Here is a 25,979-nt window from a genome sequence, read left to right on the forward strand (position 1 = left end):
TCTTGAATTGTGCTGTAATAATCCGACCTGAGATTGGCTTCCACTCTAATAAGCTTCACCTTGATTCTCCTGTCAGTAGTATACCCACTCCATTTTCATAGTCTTCTCTTTCCTCTTTCCCTGAATACAGAAGTGTCTTCCCATCTCTCAACCTGAATTCCCCAAAAACATTCCATCATGTTTCGTTCAGTTCAAGTATCGCCAGTTTGTATCGTTCCATCTCCCTAGAGACTTGTTCCAGTTTTCCTGAATCGAACATCGTTCCTACATTCCAAAACCCCACCCTTGTCCTTGTTTTCTAGCCAAAGGTCATCAACAAGGTGTCCATCCAGTTTGCTCTCTTATGTGTTTCAGTAATGGTATAAATTTTTTACAAGGCAAGGTTGTTAGCCCCATGCCTAACCCCCAGCCTGGAGGATCAGGATTTGTATTGGACTACACTGGGAGTACGCTGGCCAAATGTTATCTCAAACCAAGAACTATGGCAACGCACCCAACAATGGAAAGCTGAGATAACCGTAAAAGAAAGGCAATGGAGATGGATTGGACACACCCTGAGAAGAGGCCCGCAACATATTCCAAAGCAGGCTTTAGAATGGAACCAACAGGGAGCAAGGAGGAGAGGCAGACCAAGGTCGACCTGGTGCAGGACTGTTGAAGCTGAGGTGGCAGCCGTTGGCCACTCCTGGAGTAACATCAATAAAATGGCAACGAACAGGATCAGATGGAGAGCTCTAATATGTGCCCTATGCTCCACGTTGGAGTAAAAGGAATTAAGTCAAGTAAGTCACACTTTTTATTTGCACAGTTTTTGAAGAGTATCCCATTCTTCTGGAAGGACTTCAGCTCTACAGGGTGATTTTTTACACAGTGTACAAACTCTAGGGATTGATTGATGAGAGGATATGGAACAAAAAAGTCTCGTGAAATTATGTCCAGAGATGCATGGTTTCCGTGCTAGACCATTTATTCAGTCGTACATTGTTACAGAGACTGTGGTCTAATATGAGCTGTACTATACAGCCACTGTTACAGTATGTGCTGAAAATGGTTTCCATGTGCCTCAACGCATATGCTATAGTGTGTTCTGTCTCATACATTCACATTAGCCCGGCTGCATCTGGATAGTGTCAAAGGCAGCATAAATTTGCTGCTCCAGTGTCTCCACATCTGGAATGGGCTGTGCATACATGATACTTTTGAGATGGCCCCATAACCAGAAATCACAAAGGGTTGAGATACAGTGAATGAACAGACCATCCATCAGCCAGGGAAGATACAACTGAAATGTGCCCAGGCATTAATCACGAAGTGGGCTGGAGCACCACCATGTAGCAGCCACATAACCCTTCAAATCACCAACGGAACTTCTTCCAACAGAGGAGGCAAAGTCACCTACAAGATACGCTGATAGTTGTGGCCTGTTAGGCGATGTGGAAGGAAGACTGGTCCCAAAATATGGTTGCAAATTATTCCAGCCCACACATTCCAGCTGCACTGATCCTGATGATTTGCTGTCACCATAACATGGGGATTCTGCATACTGCCCCACAAATGACTTACGAAAGTTCAAGATACCACTCCGCGTAAAGATGGCCTCATCTGTGAATAGGATGGATGACACAAATCCCAGTAGCATGGTTGCTTGGTGAAGAATCCAGTGACAAAATTGCTCCTGATGTGGAAAGTCTGTCGCTAGTAAGCCCTGCACACGCTGTAAGTGAGAAGGGTAGTAACAATTGTCATGGAGAATGTTCCACATGGTCGTCTGGCTTACCGTGCACTGGTGGACTAACTGCTTGATACTGACACCACGTCACCTTCCACAATGTTAATCACATTTTCCTCCAAGTCTGGGGTCCAAACATTCCTGGTACGTCCTTCAGGATTTAGTGCTTCCTGAAATGACCATGACTCAGACAAATGGTGAAACACTGTTGCAAACATTGAACACTGTGGTTGTTGTTGGCAGGGATAGGTTTCTTGATACAACCTTGCTGCCCGCTGCCTGTTGCCATTTGCCTTTCCATAAGTAAACACCATGTCGGCAAGCTCTTGATTCAAATATGGAACCATTGTGTACAATGCTGTATCACATCCACTACAAGGAGAGTCAGCAAGAGAGATGAATTGGACACAACATTACTGATTACTATGGCAGGAGAGGGCACTAGGACATAAAATGTGAGAAACAGTACCACCCTCTACAAGGAAACCATGCATACTGTAACAGTGGCTGTGTAGTACAGCGCATATTAGACTACAGTCTCTATAACAATGTATAACTGAATAAATGGTCTATAGTGTGGAAACCATACATTTCTGGACACAAGTTCATTAGACCTTTTATGTTCTGTAGCCTCTCACTGATCAATCCCCAGAATTTGTACATAGTGGAAAAAATCACCTCGTGTATACATGCACTTAACACAATCTCAAAGCATCAAATCAATGCTGTCTTGCTATTTTGTATGAAATAAGAAACATGAAGTGGTACACTGCATTTAATGCACAGTGACATAGACTTTTTCTGACATTGGAAACAGTGATGTTGTTTCTTCTTTCTTGAAACAGAATCTAGAGGCAAATCTGTGACATCATGTTCCAGTTTTCATATCAAAAATCATTTTTTGTAATTTTAGATGGTCTTCTTCTTTGCATAGCAGCACAGCAATTTGATTCCAGAATTGCAGTGACAGTTCTTTGATGAAATTTCATGTGGTCCAATTTACCACCATCCTCCCTGTACAGTTGCCATGCATTGTACCACTACATTGACAAAATGTGCAGTAAATGGGAATTGCCATTTCTTAACACTGATAAATGCAGTATAGACTGAAATATTTCAGTCAGCTCTATCAGTTCCACCCATAAACTTGTTTTTCTGCTCATGTGAATATTGCTTTTCTCAATGAGTTGGATTTATAGTGCCAAAGTTTGCTGCCACTGTCACCATGCTGTCATTTATTTATTTATTTATTTCTTGTTCCGTAGATCCAGTTAGTGAGTCAATCACAAGGATATGGAACGTGTCAAATTGTACAGGTTTCAATTTAAACTTACAATAAATACAAGGGCAATTCAATGGAGAATTGTACATAGTTTAAGTAAGACATACTATAAATAAAGTAACAGATACAATGTCAGCTAGATAACATAACTACCATTTGACAGAAAAAGGAGTTTCAAATAAAGGTTAAAGATAAGAGCACAAAGTTAAATCAGATATTAGACCTACAAGAGTAAATACATGTACAGCCAATCTGTTGTTACAAAAAGTACGCTAATGCCCAAATGCACAATAAAATCAATTGAACTACTTCTAGACACAATAAGTTTAGTGATGGTATACATTTTCTTTCAGGTATTCATCCACAGTATAATAAGATTTCTCTGTCAGGTAATCTTTGAGAACTTGTTTAAATTTTGGCAGTTCTGTATGAACACATTTGATATGTAGTGGTAGAGCATTGAACAGCTTAATGCTGGAGTAGTAAACTCCTTTTTGTACCAGAGTGAGACGTTTCATTTCTAAATGTAGATTGTTTTTGTTTCTGGTATTATAACCATGGAATTTACTGTTGTCTTGGTAGATGGAATAATTTTTGCACACAAAGGTCAGCAAGGAAAAAATATACTGTGAGGCAGTTGTTAGGATACCTATCTTCCGAAACAAGTGCCTGCAAGAGTGTATTTGATGGACCCCACACATTATTCTGACTGCTTTTTTTTGGATGGTGAAAACTTTTTTTGCAAGTGGTTGGTTCCCCCAGAATATGATAGCATATGACATCAATGAGTGGAAGTAGCCAAAGTAGGCAACCTTAATAGTGTCAACTTCAGCCACTGAAGAAATTACCCGTAATGCAAATGTTGCCGAGCTAAGTTTTTTACATAGATGAAGAATGTGAACCGACCAATTACATTTACTGTCTATGTAAGCACCCAGGAATTTTGTGTCTTCAACTTTCTGTGTTGGTTGATCTCTACATTTTATGTTAATTTCATCGGGATTACTTTGTGATGTATGGAACCTCATATAATGAGTTTTATCTGCATTGAGCGAGAGACCAATTGAGGAGAACCAATTTAAGATGTCATTAAAAACAGTATTTGTAGTTTTTTCAAGATCATGATCAATCAAATCGTCAATTAGAATTGTGGTATCATCGGCAAACAGGGTAAATTTGCTGTTTGTCTCAGAACAAAGAGGAAGATCATTAATAAAGATGAGGAAAAGCAGTGGGCCCAAAACGGAGCCTTGAGGCACACCACACGTTATCGTGCCCCATTCAGACGAGGCAGGTTCTCCAGAAGAGCCATTTAGCATTACAGTCTGCTTCCGATCCTGTAGATATGATTGTAGCCACAAGCCAACAGTACCACCTAAACCATAGTATTCTGCCTTTTTCCAAAGAATCTGGTGGTTTACACAGTCAAAGGCTTTCGTAAGATCACAAAAAATACCCACTGGAGACATTTTTTTGTTAATGGCTTCCAAAACTTGGTTGCTGAAAGAGAATATTGCCTGTTCAGTACAAAGACCGGCACGAAACCCAAACTGATTTTTGCTTAAGATACTGTGGATGTTGAGATGGTCTACAATCCTCCTGTGCATGAGTTTTTCTAGAATTTTCGAGAAGGTAGTTAATAGGGATATTGGGCGATAGTTTGTAACAATGCTTTTATCCCCTTTTTTAAAGAGAGGAATCACTACAGCCAACTTAAGTCTGTCAGGGACAATCCCATCTTGTAGGGATGCATTGAATATGTTGCATAAGATGGGACTAACAAATTTATAACAGTGTTTCAGTATTTTACTAGAAATATTGTCCACACCAGCAGAATATTTATTTTTCAATGATCTAATTACTCTTATGACTTCGCTTACAGTAACTGGAGGTAAGGATAACTGTGGGATTCTGTTGCTAATAGCTTTCTGTAAGAGGGACAATGATTCTTCCATAGAACCATTACAGCCTGTCTTCTCTGCTGCTCTCAAAAAGTGGTTATTAAATATTTCTGCAACCAACTCAGGTTTCTTTATGATACTGTCCCCTGTATTAATCTCTACCTGAGACATGTTCCCTGTTGTCCTGCCAGTTTCCCTCTTTATTACATTCCATATAGTTTTAATTTTATTTTCTGAGCTTTCAATTTCTGATTTTATGCACATACTTTTAGATTTATTTGTAACCTTCTTGAGAATGCTACAGTAAAGTTTGTAGTGTTGTCGTTTCTTTGGATCATTACAAGTCCTGAGAGAACTGTATAACATCCTCTTTGTTCTACAAGATGTTATTATCCCTGTAGTGATCCAAGACTTCTTGGCATTGCCTATATGACTATTTTTAACTACTTTTTTGGGAAAGATGGACTCAAATACAGACATGAATTCATTTAAAAATGAATTGTACTTTTTGTTTACATCTGTTTCCCTATAAACTTGGCTCCAGTCTATCTCTTTTAGGCTATCATTGAATTTTTTAAGGCCCTGTTCATTTATTATTCTAAAAGATTTCCAAGAATGCTCGGAACTGTTGCACACACTGATGTAATTGAGCCTAAGCAATTGACCACCATGATCAGAAAGGCCAGTGATTGGATGTACAGTGATCTCATTCCATGTAGACTTATCTATAAATATATTATCTATCAGACTTTTACTGTTAACAGTAATCCTAGTTGGGAAATCTACTATTGCCATCAGATTATAAGACTCCATTAAATGTACTAAATCAGCTTTACTATTGCTCTCATTTAGGAAATCAACATTAAAGTCACCAGTAATTATCAAGTTCTTGGACTTTGAGTACAGAATGGATAATAAAGAATCTAAGTGCTTAAGAAATACATTCAAATTCCCTGAGGGAGATCTATACAGTGCTAACACTACAGCCGTGAAGTCATTTACAGTAATCTCAACACCACATACTTCAATTTGTTGCTCTATACAATGGCTCTTTAAATCTAATGCATTGTAAGATATGTTGTTTTTTACATAAATTACCACTCCACCTTTTTCCATGATGGTTCTAGAGTAATGCGTTGCCTGACAGTAACCACTTAGTTGCAACCTTTCAATATCCTTCACATGATGTTCACTAAAACATAATACATCAGTATCTTTTATTCCTTGTGGTTCCTCTAACAGAACAGTAATGTCATTTACTTTATTACCAAGTCCTCCCACATTCTGGTGAAAAATCGTCATTTCTTTGGAATTAGAGACAGATCTAAACTTTTGCCTAAAAAATTATCGGTAGCTACAGACACAGTACATTCATTACTAACAATTTCCTGAAACATTTGAGTTTGAAACCGAGTCTGACTTGATGGTTGGAGCCATTCAAGTGCGATTGGTTCCAACTTTGGGGTACATTTGTGGACTTCTTCCAATATTTTTGTTTTTAAGAGGGTACCTAATGCTTTTTTTCCTGATCTGTTCAGGTGCATACCGTGTCTTGTAAATAAATCTCGTCCAAAACTGCTTACATCTACAACACAAGTATTTTTAAAATGCTTACACAACTTTGCTAACTTAGAGTTCGTTTGTGAGACAGCTTCATTTACACAGGACTGTGGAATTAAGTCATGTCTCTTTGGAATGTTCACAACAAATACCTTAGACTGATGAAGCGCCGATATTTTCTTCCTGAGCGACTGTATGGCACCATTCCCTTCGTTGCAGGCAACGTTGTTTGAGCCACCTATTAAGATCACACACTCGTTTTTTACTTTTTCAGGATCACACCCCGCTACAACTTCTTGAACTTTAGCACCTGGCTTCACAATTCCACAAACATCGGCAGCATTAAAACTGCTTTTCACTATATCAGCCATGCCTCTACCATGACTATCAGCGAAAATGTGAAAACGATTTGTTGATGTTTCACTCACAGCAGACTGGATCACACCACTGCCACTTTCATTGCTGTTAACTGAACGTTGTGGCTTTGGAAGATCAAACCTAACCTTTTTCCGATAGTTTATCGGCACACTCTTCTTACGATTGTTTTCACTTTCAGTGAGACTATTACTAGAACAAAGTACATCAAAATTGTTTATATTCTCGAGCCTCGAAACATTTGCTGTACACGAATTTTTAGTGCCGATTGTTTGACGCTTGTTGTGTACTACCTTCCATTCTGATGATTTATCAGCGTCATTTTGCACCAATGTAGCCATGTTCTCGCGAAAGTTTTTGTCCTTCTGTCTGTCTTGAAGCAATGGATCCATGTTTCGCTTCGACTTCAGTTCCATATTTTCGGACTTCAGGCTGTCGATTTCTATTCTTAGACTGCTGATTACACATTGTAAACTAGCAATACGCTCATTATACTTTAATAATTCACTTTTGCAACTTACACACGAATTTTTAACGGCTTCACTGTATTTGTTGAACTGTCAGATCTGAAGTCAACTGTCCCCCTGAGTTTCTTTTTCCAGCAAATGTTCACACACAGGATTTTTATATTGGTACATATGTAACAACAGTAACATACATTTAGGTTCTCAATTCCAGTATAACAAACAATGAAAACTGATTTGCACAGAATGATGACAATATGATTATGAGCATATTATATACATTTTAGTGATTCATATTGGTATAGTATGCTTTTGTTGTGCAATGTAGTATAAGCACCTGTGTACATATATTACAGACAAAGAGACATGGCAGAAAACATTGTATCTGATTTTTGTATGCATACAGCTAATGACCCTCTAGAAGGATGTGCTTCAATTGACAATCATTCATGTTGTATCAGGCATGCAAATACCCATATTATCCCTTACTATGTTAATATGACATTTTGAGAGAATATGTGAATAGGTATTTCTCTAATACTTATGTGCTCAGAGAAGTTATACTTACCCATCAACCAGGTCAGGCAGGTAACCAATTTTCAGCAAACAAAGTTTTCTTTTGTACACAGGGTAATGTTGACTTAGCAATGAAAGCTAAATGTTGTTTTAAACTACGGTATGTGTCAGCTGAATGAAGTGTGTACTAATGGCATCTGCTGGAAGGTAGAATAAGGAATGAATATAAGAAGTCTTTAAGCTCCTCTGAAAAATCCTTCCTGAAGGACAACAGCCATATCTAGGTTAAAAATGAATTGAGTGACATGAAATAATAATCATCAATTTATGATACATTCTTGTATACACATTTCCATGCACATAATTTAGAGCAAAATTCTTTACAGAGCATTACAGTGCCTCAGTGTAAACAATATTTGATGTAAGAATGTAATATTTGAGAACTTTTTGTTCTTCATTTTCTTTAAGGGATACACAAATGTTGGTCGATTTAGTTACCCCTGAAAAGGCTACATACACTCTTCTGTGAGTAAAGACAGGATTTGGCAAATACATTCCTGATCATGTAAACTGAAGGTGGAGGTGAGAGAAAGGAAAGGAAAGGGAGGGGAAGGAACTCATTATGTCAGCTGCATCAACAATTTATGCGGAATCAGCAGCAATGAAAAAAAACATGTGCTGGACCAGGATTTTAAATTGGGATGTCCAGCTTACTAGACAGTTGCGTTAAATACTGTGCCTCCCAGACATGTATTTATAGCAACTGCACGAACTATTTCAGCATGTCCCTCGGTCAACACACATTCCCACCTAGTGCCTCCTACCCGCAGTCCCCGTCCATATCCTTCATGCTCATTACATTGAGATTTGTACAGGAGGTTGATGGATGGTGGATTTATAGCCCGCTGAGGTGACTCAGTTATATAAATACATGATGTCTGTCCTTTCAGACATGTCCGAAAGAACAGACACCACCATTCATACAATCCTAATGTTTGAAGCATTTGCCGCAGCAAGTTGTTTATAGTGATCACAAATGCAATCCTAATAGGCAACTGTCTTCTTCTCAAGTGAAAAGGCGTACTTGCATCAGATGGTGTTAAGTTTATCCGTGGTATTAGAACAGATTTCCTGGTGTCAATCAGCTGATCATTAATTGTAAACATGGGACCCATTCAAAAATTTCACACTTTTATAGTTGTAAATAATGACAGTCATTGGGATAAGGGTAGCTGGCAACCATGGCAAATATGTTTGTCATTCAAGAAAGTATACTCATTTAGAAAAGTCAACTTATATGACAGGCAGATATAACAGACTACTGCAGTGGTCACTGTTATTATCTATGACAATGTTGTATATAAATTATTCAGTTAATAAGTAATCTAAAATGAATAAAATTGTATTTGTTAATCAGATAATATGAAAATGGAGACTCTTATTCTGATTAATAAGTTTTCTCTATAAAATATACGAGGTGCTATCCAAAATTTTTGGGACTGGTGCTGACATCTGTTGAGAACCTTACCTTTGGACTAATCGTCACCATCACCCTCGAAGTAGTTCCCATCTGCACATACACACTGATCCCAGCTCTTCTACTACTGGTCAGACGATTTCTGGAAGTCATTTTCTTTGAGGGTGTTTATCACCACCAGTGATCACTCTTGAATCCTCTCTAGAGTGTCAAACCGACAGCCTTTCATCTTGAGTTTCCATTTTAGGAATAGCGTGAAGTCACAAGATACCAAATCTGGTGAGTACAGTGGGTGGGGTACAACTGCCATGTTGCTTTTTGCCAAAAAGGTCCTGGTGAGCAAGGACATGTGACAGGGCGCGTTGTCGGGATGCAGCAGCCAGTTCCCTTGACACCAAAGTTCGGGCTGTTGTCGCCGCATGTTTTCGCAGAGCCGTCGCAAAATTCACTGTTCAGTTGGGTGGGACAAATTCTTTGGTATCAAAGAAAACGACGATAATGCTCTTCACTTTTTCTTCACCTGTCTCGCTTTTTTGGGTCTTGGAGAGCCCGGGCTCTTCCACTGGGACAATTGTTGCTTTGTCTCTGGGTCATAACCATAAATCCAGCTCTCATCGCTGGTGATAACCTGTGACAAGAAGACAGAATTTGATACACATGCACTGTTCTGTTCGTGGATCCATCATAAAATCACCACACACCAAACGCAGAGTATTATGGAAATCACTGTGGACACGCAACATGTCCTCCCAGCTGAATGCCACTCCGCACACTGACTCATCAGATATGCACCTCTCGCCACCTAGCAGTGCAAGGATCCTACTCCTAGTTTCCAGATGGCAGCACCAGTCCCAAAAATTTTGGATTCCAGCTCGTAAGTATGAAGCTGGGCACTCACATGCTCTTTTGCTAATGATAGTTAAAAGTCTGTATTATGTCAAAGTTTTCCACAAACCGAAGTTTTAGCACGGCATCAGTACGCAAAGTCAGAAGCCAGTTAAGAAACCTTATTGACAATGCCTCATTCATCCCCATATGCTTAGCATGTGTTGACAAAAAGAACTGTTGCTTGAAATGCGTATGATATGATAAAGAATGTTTTTGCAGTCACCTTTTCATTTTAATTAACATTGCTGATAAGATCAAAAATGATTAAATACCCACACTAACTACTCATTTAAGGCATATTTCACTTATTTTATCTACTTTCATTTTGAGTTTGACAATAATTACATTTCAGCATAATAAATTACATGATACTCCTTTCCCCTGCCATGAAATACTGTAAGCTATTTTTGCTGACTGTGTTTAAATTCGACATAGAAAAGTGGGAAATTTTTGACAGCAGATGAAACATATAGTGGAAAGATAGATTAAAATCCCCATATGGAGAGTTTAGCAGAAGCATTAGATATAGGGAGATCCAAAATGAATCAGACTGGGAACTATGAAGGATAATATTAACTGGAAGCAAGCAAGGTTCATGTTTAACATCCAGTCAGCACTGAGGTCATTAGAGACGAAGCACAAGCTTGGATTAAGGAAGGCTGGGGAAGGAAACTGGCATGTCCTTACATCTGTCCTGACATTTGGTTTAAGTGATCTAGGGAAATCACAAAAAGCGAAATCAGGATGGCCAGATGGGGATTTGAACCATCATCCTCCTGAATGCGAGCTCAGTGTTCTAACCACTGTGCTGTATCGTTCAGTAATAGTAACTGAATTCAGTGGCCTTTGAAAGATAATGAAGTGTTTCTACCGACCATTGAATTCAGACACATTGTTCAGAGAGTCATTCAGAGAAAGCCTAAATTTGACAGTAGAGAAACATCAGAGTATATGATGGTAGTAGGTGGTGACTGGGCAGGTTAATATGCAGTATCAACTAGGAATACTGTGTAAATGTTATCAGTAGTAAGATCAAACAGTCTTGCGAAGTAATACTGAACAGGTGTGCATCCAAGATTCGCGATTGAGCTCTGTGGGTGTCACAATTTGTTACAGTTTCCATCTTCCCTTCCCCCCAAATCAAATATAGCTTGCCATTAACCCAATTTTTAACATACCAATAACAATAAAATATGTAAAAGATTTTCAATATCATAATAATAAATTGTTTAATTATCATAAAATACAAGAAATATTTTTGATGGAATGGTAATAATTTATCGACAGCAGTGAAATGTACGTTGCTTTAGCACAACATCCAAGAAATTGCAGTTCAGAAAAATATAGTCTTTGAAAAGATCTGAGATCTACATGTGTCTTGCAGTTAATTAAAGAACTATAATAACAAGAAACTCTCACAAATATAGTAACACCTTAATTAACATGATATAAAATAGTAATTGTGTATTCCCAATTATAAGTATTTCACCGAACACAATTGTGAACACTGGCCTGCAAATAATGGCTAAAGGAGTGTGGAAATGAGGGAAATGCTGTCTTTTCCATCTACATTTGGAAAGTCAGTTTATCTGTTATTTTTTCTTTTCCTAGTGGAGAGTCTTTCCCTTTATGTCTTTCCTTACTCAACTTCCAGTGGTTTTCTGGTTCTGCCTGTGGACTCTCGAACTATGTTGAATTTATTGTTGGCAGCAGATACAGCCAGCCTGTGAACGTGTGACTTTACATGGCTGGAATGTTACATGTCAGGCTGCATGTCCATTAATGTGAGTGGATGGATCCTCATACAAGCAACTGAAAATTACACACTGTGCTAAACTTAGCTTGTAGGTTCCATAACTCCTTGCCATTTTCAAGACTCTTAGTTCTCATGCTACTGTATTCTCTGAAAGTTAGCTAAGGAATTTGAAACTGACATACATAAAAATATAAATGTTTGTACTAAATTTTTGTTGTGTGGGTAGGTAGTCATGATCTCCCCCCCAACCCCCCACCACCTCACCCCTCCTCCTCTGGATTTGTGCCTGATAGTAAATATATTGTTTGACAACTGCCTGAACCAACCAGTTCAACTGCCAACACACAAAAGGAATATTTGGGTCTACAATGCACCTCTAAGAAGGGCCATGCATGTGGTGTGCAATAATTATAAGTCATGCCATAGCAAAAAATATATCAGAAAATACTAGGAAGTTCTGGTTGTACATAAAGGCACTCAATGAAAGCAAACCTCCAATTCAGTCTCTCGTGGATCTGTTTGATGCTGAAATGGAAGACAGCTGACAGAAAGCATAGTTATTTAATCTGCATTTCAAAAATTTATCTATGAAAGCACACTGTGAGGCACCAGGCTATTTCAAGCCTTTCTCCTCACATTTTTTGCTATTTTCATACTGAATTTGCATAAAAGACTCTCTTGCTACATTTACTTTCTGATCCAGTTTTTACTTTTCAGCTTTTCATCAGTACTGTAAGCTGACTGCATGAGTGGTTAGGGCTAGCTTGCAGCAATGTGTGTTACCCACATCTCTGAACCTAACCTAACATTTCATTCTTGTAGTAGTTTCTCATCTTGACCAGGGGAACTCCTTTTCTCTTGGGTGAAAACAAGAGGAAATTTCATACACTTTGGAGGAACTTCTGGTCACTCAGAAGGTAGCTCGTGCATTAGCAGACCACATGGGCAGTCAATTGAGACTTTCAGGGATTGTCCTCATTGCTCAGCCTATACAGACAATGAGCAACAGAATGGAAGACTGGTGGAAGCCACAAGGTGGAAGGAGTGAGAACTCCACTTGTTATGTAGGGTGTATAATAATTATATGTTATTTACAGTTGTTCAAAGCAGAAAAAGACGTGAAGACTTACTACAAATTAAGTGAACATTTTAGAGACTTTGACACGTTAAGCCATAATATTCAGAAGTGCAGCATTGGAACAAAGAATGAAGAAATGTCGCCTGGATGGACAGGCTGATGATTAGTCATCAGACGTCATACTTCGCTTCAACGACTTAGCCACTACGCTGCTCAACAAAAGAAGTTGTTGATAGTGTGCCAATAGCTCAATGCAGATGATGCCATCCCAGATGTTACCAGAAAGAAGTTTGTGTGGTACTCACCTAAGTGGCTGGTGAGGATGAAGGGACTGTGACCTCACCAAATGGGTCACCTGTGAACCTAGGGGTTGATGAACTCCACCAGAAGATGCTGAACCTGAGTGTCGCTGGTTCGATTCCAGGGCAGAGCACTCTGCACCATACCATAATTAATAATGCAACGAGCAAATTCACAAGGAGAAGTCCATGCCGCCACCACAGTGAGTCACCAGTATGGTACTGAATGAAAACCACACCGCTGCTGCTGCAACATGAGCCGTCGCTGCACCAGTGATCACTGGAATCTGCATGCCATGACTCCGCTGCGCTGTGGCCACAAGGAATTGAGCAAGTTAAAACACACTGTATTACTCTGTTTGCTTAAAGGGCATTATGTCTCAATAAATGACTGTTAGTGGAACCACCAATGTTTCACTCACACCTTACTCAATGAGCCAAGGAAAATGCCCACTCCACTACCCACAAAGTGTCATTTTCCCTCCCACCATCCTTGACAAAATAATGAACTTTGCTCCCCTCTGTCACTGATGCTCAATATCTAGTGTCACTAAATCCCGACCCGCTACACACCTTTGGGTGGAGTCCTCAGCTGTCCACTTGTTATCCTGCTGTGTGTGTTCTACTCTCCTCAAGTAATATAAATAGCCACTCGTGCATCTGGAAATTTCCAGACTTTACCCTTCCTATGGGAATTCTGTGAAAAGCACAACAAAATTTCCAGGATTTCTGACACACAAGTCTGTATTCCTCATACACATATCTCATTGGAGGATACATCTTCAACTTTATAGTGGAAGCTATGGAACAGACTTCCAGATCTCTGATTGGAAGAGCACTTACACTCTTTCTGGGATTGGCTAGAAAAGATGGTGTGGCAGGCCTTTCTGAGGACTGAAGGAAAGCTACCAAAAGTTTAGAGAGGCTGTCATAGTTGTATTGGGATTCATATGGATATTCTGATTTGAACTTCTGCATGGTCAGACTACTCTGGACTCTGCACTCGTATGTCCCCCCCCCCCCCCCCCTTCCCTTCTGCTAAGTCTTCAAAGTTTCACTTTGAACTCAGGCACATCCCTGGTGGGTTATCAGGAGGATGATGAGATCCGTGACCCACAATCTCATGGCGTCAGCTCAGCCCAGCAATAGTTAACAGCAGCTGCAGTTCAGCATGCACTGACTTGTCGGCAACCATTTCAATGGCAATGAGTAAGATCACATGGCAGTGCACACTCCTGTCTTTGGGTTGGGTTGTTTTGGGGGGAAGAGACCAAACAGCGAGGTCATCAGTCTCATCGGATTAGGGAAGGAAGTCAGCTGTGCCCTTTCAAAGGAACCATCCCAGCATTTGCCTAGAGCGATTTAGGGAAATCACAGAAAACTTAAATCAGGATGGCCGGACGTGGGATTGAACCGTCGTCCTCCCGAATGCGAGTCCAGTGTGCTACCACTGCGCCACCTTGCTCGGTCCCTGTCTTTGAAAATCTTGGTATAGTGGGAGAAGAGGAGTTCATTCTTGGTTTCCATTTTTTGGTCTTCCTAACTTCATCTACATGCTTCATGCACTGGTATACAAGTTTTCCTGCAATTCCTGATTCAAAGGGGATTTTTCTCATAACCACTCACGTTTGTTTCCAGAGGTGACTCGTGACAAAAAATATTGGTTCAAATGGCTCTAAGTACTATGGGACTTAACATCTGAGGACATCAGTCCCCTAAACTTAGAACTACTTAAACCTAACTAACCTAAGGACATCACAACATCCATGCCCGAGGCAGGACTTGAACCTGCGACCGTAGCAGCAGCGTGGTTCGGACTGAAGGACCTAGAACCGCTTGGCCACCACGGCCATCTCGAAAAAGATTGTGGTGTACTTTACTCACCAAGAAATACATTAGCAAGGGAGACAAAATCAGCACACTGCTCATGTTTATGTAATGCATGAAATAAGCAGATTGCTTGCTTCTGTCACTATGACATCTACACATAATAACACCAAAATGTGTACACAGAGTAAAGTATTACTTTGCAGAATGAAAGAAATTAAGATGAATTGCAACTCTGTGTACACAAAAAGTAATAGGACTGCTGTACTAACCATTTTCAGAAGGAATGATGTTAATGCTGTTCAATTGTATGTCTGTGTTTTTATGTGGTGGAGATTACTTCTATGGGAGCTTTTCTTCCTTATTTTGTATTTGCAAATTTTTCGGTCACACTCTGATTGAAGTCAGGAATTGCTAAAACAAGATCTCATTCAATAGAGAGAATTGCAAGTGCTGATGGTCTTTCTTGGTCCATAATATTTCGTTAGAAGATTTTGATGAAAAACAAGGTACTGCTGCTGATGTGGCCATAATAATTGTAATTATTGCTTTCAAGAGTTTCACAGATTTGCTCAGTGTGTCATAAAGAGTACTGTCTGATATGTAATCCAGGAAGCTCAAAGCACCACACATGCTTTAGAACTCCTCTCTTTCAGATGGTTTTCTCATTATTTTTATTGTAACTTTCATATATATTGTTAGATTTAATTGATTGTTGTGGAAGTGGTAGGGTATATGTGTAACGAAAAAAATATCCCAGAGCCAGAAAGTGTATGTGTAGGTATATTTATCTGAGGCAGTTAAATAAAGTATCCAAAGTCATCCCATGGATTGGGGTGATTTCGGACACATGTGTTTTTTAAATCTCTGTCCATTCGGACAGTTACTGCATTTTTTTTTAAATTCTACATGCTTTTAATTTGATTTTGGTGACATTTTACACATTTTAAGGTAGCCCTTTGTTACGAATAAGTGATATGGAATGATATAGGCCTAATGAATTTTAAATATTACAGATAATTTTTATTTTGCAAGAATTTAAATAAAAAAAATTTACAGTTCTCAACTGAAATATTAAAAACAGACAGAAACAAACAAAGTAATTTAACTAAAAGGTCAAAATAATTTTTTTCACTCAACATTCTAAATTAAGTTGCAAACACTTGAAAACAACGATTGTCTTCGAGTCTAAAGCACATCTTCTCGAAAAATGATTATTCCTCTCTTCTCAACTGGTGTGGGAAGTATTCTCGAAATTTGCAATATTTGTATTGTCTTCATCGGGGCCATTAGGAAACACAAATATGTTTTTAGTGTTCTCATGTGAGCGCAAGAATTTCATACTTACTTTGGTAGCACCAACATTTGTGGCCACTCCAACATATTGCATTGTTTGCTCCTTGTTTCCACGTTTATATTTGTACTCTGCAACAAGAAAAGCCTCTTATTTCAGCAGTAAAACTTCATTGGATGATGTGTCGTTTTCACTTTCACTGCTGCTAGAAGCACTGTCACTTGTGTCAGCACTGTTTTCGTTTCCTTGAAAATCTCGGCCAGTGACTGATTTTCCAGGCTGAACGTCTAGTTTGCAGCGGCGGCGGGAGCTACCAAGCTTATTTGGAGGATAACGAATTTCTTTGAGAATTTCTTCAAAAGTGGAAGACCATGCATCTGCGTTGCTTTGCTGGCTCTCCTCATTATCAGGCAATTTTCGTAAGACATGATATGGATCAAAAGGCATTAGGCCCGCGGCGCGAAATCCGTCCTTTATGTTTTTCTTGGAGTTTGTTGATATGTTAGTCAGTGTCTGCTTCAGAAGAGATGGGAAGGCATCCTTGGAAATGGTCCCACGAGTATGTTTCATCCAATCAGTTAATACAGCTCGCCACGCTGCTTTCATTGGTCTGAAGAAGCTTACATCGAGCGGTTGGAGGAGGTTTGTGCTATTGGGGGGAAGGAGAATGAATGAAATATTGTTCCGCTCACACTCTTCGAAAACACGTGAAGACACGTGACTGGATAAGTTGTCTCCAATCATGACTGTTGGCCCGTTTTGCCTCTTCAAATAGGGCAAAGCGATTGTAAAGAACCAATCTTCACATACTGGCAGGTCAAACCATCCACTTTTGTTCCTATTGAAACGGGTTCCTTGTGGTCCACCTTCTTGCCACGTGTCCCACAAATGCTCTGATTTGTAAAGTACGTACGGAGGAAGCAGTTTGCCATCAGCACTAGCTGCCATCATTATTGAGACACTAGATTTTGATGAGCCCATCACTTTTTCAGCATGCTTACTCCCTCATTTCGTAATTATCTGCAGCTTGCCTGGATCATCTGACATGTTGGTTTCATCGTAATTTATCATGTTGCTAGGTGGGAGCTTTTCCAGCTTTGCCTTGATATTGGAGGAAAACGTCTTAACAGTCTCTTTGTTCACTTCTGCACGAGCTCGTTTAATATTTTCGCTTAAGCGAACGGAAAGATCTTCTAACTGTCGTTTGAGAAATAAATGCACCCATTCTTCTCCTGGCAAATTATTACGAAATTTCTTCTCTTTTCGGCCAGTTTATCAAGGTAGCCTTCAACTAAATATCTAATATCCAATTTAGTGAAGGGAAATCCCCAATGTGCAGCCCTCAAGATACCCTGCTTCAACATTTCTTCTTCTTCTTTATTTAGCACTGGCTGTTCTCCCATTTTTTTTTCGGATGTGCTTCCTGCAATTTATTTTGTAGGGTTGATTTAGGTATACCATACAAATCACACGCTTTTCTGTACAATAATTTACCACTCTGAATATCACGAATAGCTTTATCTAAAAGTTCTGGGTCATAATTAGGCCTACGCCGTACTGTAGCACATCTCCTGCTCTTATACGTTCTTGGCATTGTTCAAAATCACCCCACACAGTACACAGTTTTACAAAAACCGTCATTATTTTATAACCTTGCACGAGAAACTCGACAAACTTGTATAGAAATTGTCTCAACGCTGTTAGCTACTGAGCGCGTCGACAATTACTGTTACAATAACTTCCTGCTCGGCGCAACAATAGAAAGTTTCCACTTTACGATAATGCATGGATTTTTAACACTGAGACTGTTCGTCAATTATTCACCTAGGGAAACAATTGACGCAAAATGAAAGTTGGGGAAAGCGATAAATGCAATCTTGCGCTTAAAATAACTGGTGCACGGACGTTAAAATAAGTAACTCGTTGTTTCTATGCAGTGGCAAAGAGCAAAAAGCCATACTGTCCGAATTCGCCCCGGTGTCCGAAATCACCCCGTTTGACGGTACTTCTTCTGCCTCCCACAGTAGATTAAACATCACTCCTCCATCTTCAGTTCTCCCTCTTTTATGATACTAGTGCATATATGATGATTTCTCATTCCCCCCTTCCCTAATTTTTGTTATTTCACAATCAAAATCTGTCAGCTGATTGCGTGCATAGGTAGGGTCCATATCCCTTTGATGTAGCTGATTAAACAATATATCCACATGGATCATAATTTTATGAAAAAATGAGAGCCAGAAAATCAACGTATCAGCTTTTAAAATCTTTACTAAACCAAAGGTTTGTAGTATGGTGTTTTCATTACACAGTTTTACCCTATTGCTCATATTATTCACACAGTCGATAGTATCTTCCCTGTATCTGGAAACAGTATTAACACTCCTTGACTAGGAATTCCATCAAGTACACACTGCACAGGGAAGTCATTTCTGTGCTGCCTCAACAAGAATTGCTATTCTTTGTAAAGATGCTGAAAAGTAGCTGCAACATCTCTGAAGCTTAGTGAAAAATATTCACACATTTTTACTATAACAGTGGCTATAAGCATAATAAGATTCAACTAGTGAACATATCAATCAATGAATGAAGCACTGGAAAACTTTTCCTTAACAGGAGCTTGCACTCCACATGTGACCCACTTATGACTGCTGCAACATAATATGTTTGTGCTATTTGTCTGTGTTGACAATTCTCCAAGTGATGGTTTATCTGCTCCATAATTTACATTGGCGAAGACTGGGTGTCATCATTTGCTGCTATGAAATCCCAAAATCTTTCAACTAGTCTTCCATTAACAATGCACCTATATACTTTAACAACCTGTAAAACACAGTCCACATCACTGGTTTCATCAGCTGTTACAGCCAAACCTCTGCATCCTGAATTTCCTTTTGGTAGACTTGAAGCAAGCAATGGGTGAGATCATTCTGGGTGGTTTTAGAGTTGACTTTGAAAACTGTTGATTTTCCTAAATGCAATTTTAATACAGGGTCTAATTCTGCATTAAAATTAATCAAGGAATGAAAAATGCAAAGATGATTCAGTCTCGTCATGTCCTCTGAGGGCAGGATCCAATGCACGACAGATACATATATAGTTAATAACTAGATCTTGCAGATCTTCTGTACCCACTTCCTAATTGGCTGGTTATATTTATGTTGACTAGACTTACCAGATTCAAAACTTTATTCTCATGGACCAAAGAAAGTTCATGCTTTCTAGTGTTTTTTACAGAGGTGTTGAATGTCATAGACTCTGTGTTTATTATGCACAAGCTCTTCTCCAAACAATAAAAAAGAAAAAAAGACATTTTTCAAATCACATCCACCCATCCATTCATGCCTACTGTACAGTTTGGAGTCAAATTTTCTATTGAAATGATGACTTTTCATTTTAAATGTCTGTGAAACTGTTAAAAGTCAGCCTTCTTAGCCTCTTGAGTTCTAATTTTTCTTCAGACTTGTGTAAACCGAAGGGTGGAGGTAGCAAGAAATTACCTGATTTATAATTTCTAGTAATCACTTGTTATTTGAGCCTCAAAATTCGCTATAGCACAAGCTAAAATAGCGGAAACAATGCACACATGCAGCTACATGTGAACTAGTAAGGAAGTTTGATAATCCCACCTTGTCTGAAGATCTAACAGTTCCAGTTCTCTTTAGGAAAGTTAGGCCCTGTTTCTGCAGCTGGCAGGATGGCTTGGGTGAGATTTTTATACACTCAAGGCCCGTATACAACTATAATGTTGCCAAGCATTGCCTCCGCAGCCCTCCTGAGACAGATTAGTCTGCATTTTCAAGCAGAGTGCAATCCCTAATTCACTTTCGGCACATTTCTGTCCCACTTGGCTGCATTTGGTGCTTAGAGCCAAAGTCCCAACATTTGAAAATCAAAAAATGGTGTGCTACTTATCCACTTGTACAGGAAACTCAAAAAGCAAACACAGCTGAACAAAACTATTTCTGGAGGTAACACAAACCTGCAAACTTGTACAGAAGCCACCAGTTTGTATCGCAGTGGGGTTAACTCATTGGAGCTTAGCAGCCCAGTGATGTTTCTTTCTGATTCTTCCTTTATTCATAGCAGTTGTATTCTCTATTCGAAGTCATACCTTTTTTGTGTAATTTTAAAGCTTTGCAGTCACATTTGAAAGCATAATTCATGTCCTTTCTTTCTCTGAGCGTCATCTCATCTCAACCATAGTTGTCCAGAATCATGCTGGTGGTGACAATTACAACTGTTTATTTTCTTATCATTTTTCTATTTTAATTGTGTAAATTAATTTTCAAATTATTTTTGACCTTGATGTTTACGTGTCATGAATAATTTTTACACACTATGTGAATAAATATTGTTTACCAGATCAAACTCCCTCATTCAGCAACCACTAGAGTCAATTATTTAACTGAAATACCTAGGTCCTCCAAACATAAGCAAAAGAGGCGGCTCCCGATGAGTTCAGGAAATTACCCAATAATGGTTTCTGGTACGTGCAGCAGTTGAATTTTCAAGTAGCCTATTAGACTCATTAGGGTAATCTATCATTTTATATTATCTGGGGTGATAGATTCAGCATCAGTTTATCTACATACCCACAGTGCACCTGATGAGCAAGAGGTTGTGTTCATGGCACATCCGGCTTTTGGCAAAAAATGAGAGATACTGTTACTGGCAACCTTGGTACTGAAAAGCAATTAAAGTGAACAAGATACTATGCTCTGATCAAATTCTAGATACATTTTACTCTGAATAAGCTGCAGAATTAGCCTCTTTCCTAGTTCATCTGCCTGACTGGAAAAGAGAGCTGGTCACTCGTGTTTATAAAAATGGTAAAATGTTGAATGCAACCAGTTATGGACCTTCATCACTGAAATCACCTTTTGCAGTCTCACAAGACAGTAGATGGTGGTGAAAATGTAGAGTCCTTCTTACTAGGTTTCTAAAAAGTTTTAAACACTGTACCACATGATTAACTACTAACAAAGAGGCTATAATATGGAGTAACCTCAGAGATATTTTGCTGGCTTGGTAAACATTTGACTGATGGAACCCAGTATGTTATAATGGATGGTGAATTTTCTACAGAAACAAAAGTAACATTGGGTGAGTCTCATGTAAGTGTAATAGGACCTCTAATGTTCTCAATAAATATAAACCATGTATCAGATACGATCAACAGATTGTTTGCTGACGATGCTGTTGTCTGCGGAAAAGTGTCATCGATGGACCGTCATATAGAAATGCAGGAAGATTCGACAAAATTTCCACTTGATTTAATGAACAGCATCTCCATTTCGATATGGATAAGTGTGAGATAATGCCTATAATGAAGAAGAATAAGACAATACTATTACATTACAAAATTAGTTCTTAGCATAAGTTAGTTTAAGTTGTGTAAGTCTAGGGACCGATGACCTCAGCAGTTTGGTCCCTTAGGAATTCACACACATTTTTTGAACAAAATTAGTGGTGACCATCTTGAAGACTTCACATCAAATGAGCATTTAGAAGAAATACTAAGAAACTCTATGAAATGGGACAGTCGCATACAAGCAGTATAAGGGATGATGAATGGAAGACTTAGATTTGTTCAAAAGGTTATGGTAACAGCAGTGCATCTGTAAGAGAGATGGCATACAAGACGCTAGTGTGACCAATTCTAGAGTACTTTTGCAGTGTTTGCAATCCTTATGAAGCAGGCATGATAATAGGCAACAAAGGAATTAAGAAACACACTAATTGGATCCTAACATTATGGTATAGCCCATCTGAAGTGTAAAAGAAATGCTTTCTGGACTTGAATGAAAATCATTTAAATGAAGACAAAATACTTCTCGCAAAACCCTTTTAATGTGACCAATCTGCTGCCATAATTGTGTTTTTCCTGTAGGTACCATAAGGAGAAGCTGAGAGATATTGCGGCGTGTAGAGAGGCATACGGGTAGTCATTTTTTATCTCACTTGGACCGAGAATGGAATGGCAATGAAAATTACTAATATTGGTATGAAATACCATCCATTGTATACTGTACAGTAGCTTGCAGAGTATATGTATGTAGATGAATAATACTGGCAGGGTCATACCTGTCACTGAAGGTTGTAGATGAGTGTACTAATTCTGCAGTGCATTTGAAATGTTTCAGATCTATCTACTAGACCATAGGTGGGCAACTGGTGACCCATGGTACAGTTTTGGCCCATGATTGGTTTCAATCCAAACTGCAGAAGAAGTTTGTGGAGCAAGGTGTTAAAAGATTTTGCAACAGAAACTTTTAAGACAGTTATTCCAAAAGAAACAATGTTCCCAAAGGGTAAATAAATGTAAACATCTGAAAATTGGGTAAACATAAAATGAATGTACTTTCAAAATTGCACGTTTTGAGTTATAATTTGTTGGCATGGTGTGTTGGGAAATGGTTGCCGTTCGTAACCATGTATTATGCATAAATATTAATGTCAGGGGTGCTACAGTTTTGATGTGATGTGCTAAGAGTGGTGCTGTCCCATCTTGTGACGAAGTGGCCCGCAAGCTTAAATAAGTATGTGAATCACGCCCATGGGTCACTAAAGGTTGCCCCTACCTGTACTGTACCAACAGCTAGGGTGTTCAACTGATCCTTTCCATTCCCATTTCCAAAAAAAAAACTATACTGTAGAAGTTAATTTATTTATGATTTTTGTGTCTGCAGTGATGCAATTACCATATCATTGAGTGTAATGTGTCGACTTGTAACATGCCCGTCTGCATGCTGTGCACTAACTAGAGGAAGGGGGAATGCACTGCCACATAGTTAGCCTTACTTTGAAGAGGTGAGTCATGCTCATGCTCACAATCTAATATGAAGCCACCTTATCAGCAGCCATTCCCATGGAAGAGAATGGCTGCCTAATTGAGGGCTACTGTCCCAGTCAGAAGGATCATGTTGTTTTCATGCTGCTCCTGATTCTGAACTTTTTAACTGACAAGGTGGTAAGGATTTCAAGTCGAACACCGAAGACCAAAGCGTCATGGAGTTCGTGCTGCATCCTATTAGTATTCAATCTCCAGCTTTCTACAAATTCCTCCATCATCATCGTCAGGAGATTTCAGTACGCCTTTACGTACCAAAAAGCCTATTGAAATCTCCTGATGGATAACATAGGGGAAAGAAAGGAAGATTATGTTGGTTGGTTTGTTGTTTAATGGGACTAAACAACTAAGGTCATCAGTCCCAAAATAAGATTTGGGGTTTTGATGTCCTGTCGATGAGGTCAGTAGAAATGGAGCACAAGATGGATTGATTTTGTTAAGGATGAGGAAGGAAATTGGCTGTGCCCTATCAAAGGAACCACTGAAACATTTGCATGAAGTGACTTAGTGAAATCATGTTCAACTATTTTTGAGAGTACAATGGCACACTGCCTCCAACAATCCAGATTTGGGTTTAAATCTGGATTGTCGGAGGCAGATTTGAACTGCTGTCCTCCCAAAGTCTAGTGTGCTAACCACTGCAGCACATTGCTCATCAACAATGGAGGAAGTTACTGAAAACTCAAGACTGAATACAAATTTGATGCCACAAGAACACTGTGAACATTTATTCAAGAATGTCATCTCAGAAAACTATGTTATCAAAACATTAGAGATTTGTTTTCATGTTATTTTCATACTCCATCACATATTTAATAGATCACACTCTCAGTGTATCTTCCCAAGGTGACTGAAGTGTGTCATTGTACACTCAAAAATAGTTGAACACTTCCGCAAAAGTAAGATTCTGAATTATTCGTAATTAGGATTCTGGAAGGACCTTTCCCTTTAAAATGCCATGTATAGTTTCACCCACTACCTTATAAAACATTTGTGTGTCAAAATAACACAAACTGGAATTTTCTGCAGTCTGTGTAAAACATTTTATGTACAAATTACTTTATTTTGGGGTAACTTAAATTTTATGCCCTTGATGGCACAAATAGTTACAAGTGTACTTCATATTTAACTAATACAAAGCAAGTCAAGTTGAGCAGCTACACAAGTTTGGGTAAAATCATCATGATCTGGCCGGGTATGTACCACTGCTGGTGTGATACAGGGTTCACTACTGGATTTACAGCTGTTTTCATTGCCTGTTAATGAATTCCTACCTCATATAGACAATGTACATTTTTTTCTCTTAAAGGATCATCATAATTAAATTCATAGGAGATACACCAACAAGGCAAAAAGTATGGCTATGAAGTCTTTTGCAACAGAGTCCTCACATAACAAGTTCGCAGTTTATTTGCCATGTCAGTTTGGATAAAATTCCAAGCTTTTGATGACTATCTCCATCATCATTAGCAGGGTATAAGTCTGACTATCATGAACCTGGCAAGACTCCCATTTTTATATCCAGAGTACAGTATTTGATTGGCTGGATTACAACATGATGGGAACATAGTAATGGCATGTACAATGGCTCCCTACATCAATAGATTTTGTTTGAAGAATGACTAAACATCGCTTCCTTCGATCCATTCTGCTTCTTCAGATATGCTAACGTTACATTTTTAATCTGGTCACATGGCAGGAAAGCCAGGCAGCAGTTCACTGATCATTTGAATGGTATACATCCTAACATAGAATTTACAACAGAGGTGGAGGAAGATGAGAACTTACCTTTCTTAGATGTGCTGGTTGAACTGAAATAATACAGATGGTTCAACCATTCCGTGTACAGAAAACCGATGCATATAAAATCGATTCATATAGACTTGTACCTCAATGCCAGTAGCTTACACTATCCAGCTCTAAAGAGAGTTATGCTGAACACCTTAGTACACACAGCAAGGACTACTCTGGACAACGGCCACCTCGGCTCTGAGATTAATGACCTGACACCAGTTCTCAGAAAGAATGAGTATTCTTTCTGTGATATTAGGTCAATGCTTTGAAGCAAACCAATAAATGACACTGTCCAAACAAACCAAGAAGATCAACATATAGCATGGCTTCGATTTTGTGATGCAACAACTAATGAGATAGATAGATTCCTAAACAGGCAAGGGATCAGAACAGTCTTCCAGCCACCGATGAAAATTAAGGAAATGTTGTGACCTATTAAAGATAATCTCAGCCTGAAACTGCTTGGAATTTATAATATTCCTTGCAAGTGTGGCGAACACTGTGTGGCCCAGCCTCACCTTAAATTCAGGTATTTGAAAAATAGGCAGTGGCTGAACATAGCCTGTTAAATAAACACAAGATTTTGTTTGAACAAATGAGAATACTTGCTCCTATTGGGGCTCTGTGATAAGGAAAGCAGTTGAAATCAGACTGTGAAAACAACTTCAGTAGAGAAACTGGCTATGCACTTAACAATATCTGGAAGCAATACAGAGGAAGACTTCTCACAGTTCACTGCCTGATGCAAGAGACGGCGCTGCACACAATGCTGGATAGAGTGCGCAAATAAAATCTATGGGCTTAGAGGGTGATATCTCAATACGCGCCACTCCCATGTTATCATGACATAATCCAGCCAATCAGATGCTATCCTCTGGGTACAGAA

At 39.0% G+C, this 25,979-nt stretch overlaps 1 long non-coding RNA gene across 2 annotated transcripts in view; it reads left to right on the forward strand.

The window, feature by feature from the left end:
• Window positions 1-24,036, forward strand: part of LOC124721974 — a 36,478-nt gene extending 12,442 nt beyond the window's left edge. For both annotated transcript variants that reach the window (XR_007006419.1, XR_007006420.1), the window contains exons 4-5: window positions 355-782; window positions 22,593-24,036. This is a non-coding gene — a long non-coding RNA (uncharacterized LOC124721974). The remainder of the gene's footprint in view (window positions 1-354; window positions 783-22,592) is intronic.
• The last annotated feature ends 1,943 nt before the right edge of the window (window positions 24,037-25,979 follow it).

Source organism: Schistocerca piceifrons, chromosome X (assembly GCF_021461385.2).
Source record: "Schistocerca piceifrons isolate TAMUIC-IGC-003096 chromosome X, iqSchPice1.1, whole genome shotgun sequence".
Lineage (NCBI taxonomy): Eukaryota > Metazoa > Arthropoda > Insecta > Orthoptera > Acrididae > Schistocerca > Schistocerca piceifrons.